The following is a 3,564-nucleotide window of genomic DNA, read 5'->3' on the forward strand; positions in this document are numbered from 1 at the left end:
CCGGCAGTGTAAACAAGAGCAGGGCATTTATGAGAAGTTGAGAATGGTGAATAGGAGTATGACTAGACAGAAGATAGTAGGGATGACAAGTTTTTCGGGGCACAGTCCAAGTTGGTCTGGTGTCTGGAATGAGACTGGGGCCTAATAAAAAGGAGCGTCTATAACAGGAGCTCAAATGGGCTGTACCCTGTAGCATTCTGAGGACAGGCCCGAATTCTGAGAAGGCAAGTGGTAAAGGTATTGTCCAGTCCTTTTTAAGTTGTTGGCTGAGCTTGGTGAGGTGTGTTTTTAAAAGACCATTAGTCCATTTTACCTTTCCTGAAGATTGAGGACCATAAGGGTTATGAAGGTTTCACTTAATACCAAGAGCCTGAGAAACTGCTTGGGTGATTTGACTAATAAAGGCCAGTCTGCTATCGGAGTGTATAGAGGTGGGAAGGCTAAACCGAGGAATTGTGTCTGACAAAAGGGAAGAAATGACCGCAGTGGCCTTCTTAGACCCTGTGGTAAAGGCCTCTACCCATCCAGTGAAAGTGTCTACCCAGACCAAGAGGTATTTTAGTTTCCTGACTCGAGGCATGTGAGTAAAGTCAATTTGCCAGTACCGAGCTTGATGCGTGGGGGGGGCTGAGAAATCCCTGAGGGGTAGTAGAATAGCAGATGGAACACTGAGAAGTGATTTCCTTGAGGACAGATTTCCATGATGGAAAGGAAATGAGAGATTCTAAGAGATGGGCTAGTGGCTTGTAACCTACATGGAAGAGGTTATGAAATGACGACAGAATAGAATGGGTCTGTAAGGCTGGAAGGAGATATTTTCCTTGGTCTAAGAACCATTTGCCTTGTGTGGGAAGAGATCGATAGGTGGAAGTTTCAATGGCGGAGTAGGAGGGAGTGACCAAAGTGAAGAAGAAAAACTGACCGTGAGGGACAGAAGTTGGAACGCTAGCTGCTTTTTTAGCTAACTTATCAGCATAGGCATTGTCCTGAGCGATGGGATCTGATGCCTTTTTGATGGCCCTTGCAGTGAATGACCCCAGCTTCCTTTGGAAGTAAAGTGGCTTTGAGAAGCGTTTTTATTAAAGAGGCATTAATGATAGAGAACCCTTGTGTAGTGAGGAAACCTGTTGCATGGTGGTGCAGGATATGGAAGGCATATTTAGAGTCAGTATAAATATTGACGTGTAGTCCTTTTGCAAGAGTGAGGGCTTGACTTAAGGCAATGAGAGGTAGTAGAGGGGGGCAGAGCTGTAGCCTCAATGATAGATGTGGAAGATACAATGGCATAGCCTGCCTTTGCTGGTGAGTGGCAATTAGGCCTGGTGGAACTGCCATCAATAAAGCAAGTGTGTTCAGGGTGAGGAACAGAAAAAGAAGGAAATATGGGGAAATGGGGTGAATGTCAGGTGGATCAGAAAGATACTGTCATGGGGGTCAGGTGTGGTATCTGGAATAATGTGGTAGGCCCGATTGAAGTCTGGGCCAGGAACAATGGTAATTGTGGGAGAGTCAACAAAGAGTGAGTACAGCTGAAGGAGCCAGGGAGCAGAAATTGTGTCAGGTGTGAGGAAGAAAATAGATTTTGAAAATTATGAGAACGGTAGAGAGTGAGTTGAGCATAGTTTATGATTTTAACGGCCTCTACAAGTATTAGGGCAGCGGCAGCCGCTGCACGCAGGCTTGAGGGCTAGGCAAAAGAGTCAGGTCAAGTTGTTTGGATAAAAAGGCTATAGGGCGTGGTCTTGGTCCTTGTATAAGAATCCTGACTGCACAGCCCTGCACTTCAGCTGTGGGTAATGAAAAGGGTTGGGATGAGTCAGGGAGAGCTAGCGTGGGGGCAGTCTCTAAAACTGTCTTCAAGGAACAGAAAGAGGAGTGGGCAAAGGATTTAGGATCTATGGGGTCACCTAGGTTTCCTTTTGTGAGTTTATGTAATGGTTTTGTTAGGATGGCAAAACCAGGTATCTAAAGTCGAAAGTATCTAACCATGTCTACGAAGGAAAGGAGTTGTTTTGTAAAAGGTGTTGGGGTTTGAGAGATCAGTGGGACATGATCAGCAGGGAGAGCATGTGTGTTTTTATGAGAATTATGCTGAGATAGGTAACAGATGAGGAAGAAATTTGGGCTTGACTGAAGTAATGGGAGTTGTCTGTGAAGCTTTGTGGCAATACAGCCCCGGTAATTTGCTGAGCCTGATGGGTGTCAGGGTCAGCCCAAGGGAAAGCGAAGAGAGGCTGGGATGAAGGGTGCAAAGGAATAGTAAAGAAAGCATGTTTGAGATCCAGAAGAGAATAATGGATTGTGGAGGGAGGTGTTGAGGATTGGAGAGTATATGAATTTGGCATCACGGGGTGGATAGGCAAAACAATTTGGTTGATAAGGTGCAGATCCTGAACTAACCTATAAGCCTTGTCTGGTTTTAGGACAGGTGAAATGGGGGAATTTTAAGGGGAGTTTATAGGCTTTAAAAGGCCATGCTGTAGCAGGTGAGTGATAACAGGCTTTAATCCTTTTAAAGCGTGCTGTGGGATGGCATATTGGCATTGTGCGAGGTAAGGGTGATGAGGTTTTAATGGGATGGTAAGGGGTGCATGATAGGTCACTAAGGAGGGAGTAGAGGTGTCCTATTCTTGTGGGTTAAGGTGGGGAGATTCAAGGGGAGGATGTGAAGAAGGCTTTGAACTGGGGGAAAAGGCAGCAAGGAGGTGTGGCTGTAACCCAGGAATAGTCAGGGAAGCAGATAATTTAAAGTGTCTCAGCCTAATGGGGAGGTCGGGATAACTAAAAAGGAGTGCTTAAAAGAGTATTGTCTAAGTTGGCACCAGAGTTGGGGAGTTTTAAGAGGTTTAGAAGCCTGGCCTTCAATGCCCACAACAGTTATGGAGGCAAGGGAAACGGGCCCTTGAAAAGAAGGTAATATGGAGTGGGTAGCCTCCGTATTGATTAAGAAGGGGACGGACTTATCCTCCACTGTGAGAGTTACCTGAAGATCGGCATCCCTGATGGTCTAGGGGGCTTCTGAGGTGATCGAGCAGCGTCAGTCTTCAGCTGCTAAGCTGAGAAGATCTGGGAAGGAGTCAGTCAGCCTTGGCCCAGAGTTCCAGGGGCTCTGGAAGCGGCTGCCAGGTGAGTTGAACAGTCTGATTTTCAGTGGGGTCCTGCACAGATGGGACATGGCTTAGGAATCCCACGCTGCGGGCATTCCTTGGCCCAGTGGCCAGATTTCCGGCACTTGTAGCAAGCTCCTGGGGGAGGTGGGGTTGGTGGAATGCCTGGCAGCTGTGGTTCAGGCGTTTGGAAGTTTTTGTGTGCTGGAGATGCGGCTGGGGTTTGTCTCACAGTGGAGGCAAGGAATTGCAACTCAGAAATACATTGCTACTTGGCTGCCTCTACTCTATTATTGTACACCTTGAAGGCAAGGTTAATTAAGTCCTGTTGTGGGGTTTGAGGGCCGGAATTTAATTTTTGGAGCTTTATTTAATGTTGGGAGCAGATTGGGTAATAAAATAAAATGCATATTGAGAGTAAGACGGCCTTCTGACCTTTCAGGGTCTAGGGCTGTAA

The sequence above is a fragment of the Gorilla gorilla genome, chromosome 9 (genome assembly GCF_029281585.2).
Source record: "Gorilla gorilla gorilla isolate KB3781 chromosome 9, NHGRI_mGorGor1-v2.1_pri, whole genome shotgun sequence".
NCBI classification, from domain to species: domain Eukaryota; kingdom Metazoa; phylum Chordata; class Mammalia; order Primates; family Hominidae; genus Gorilla; species Gorilla gorilla.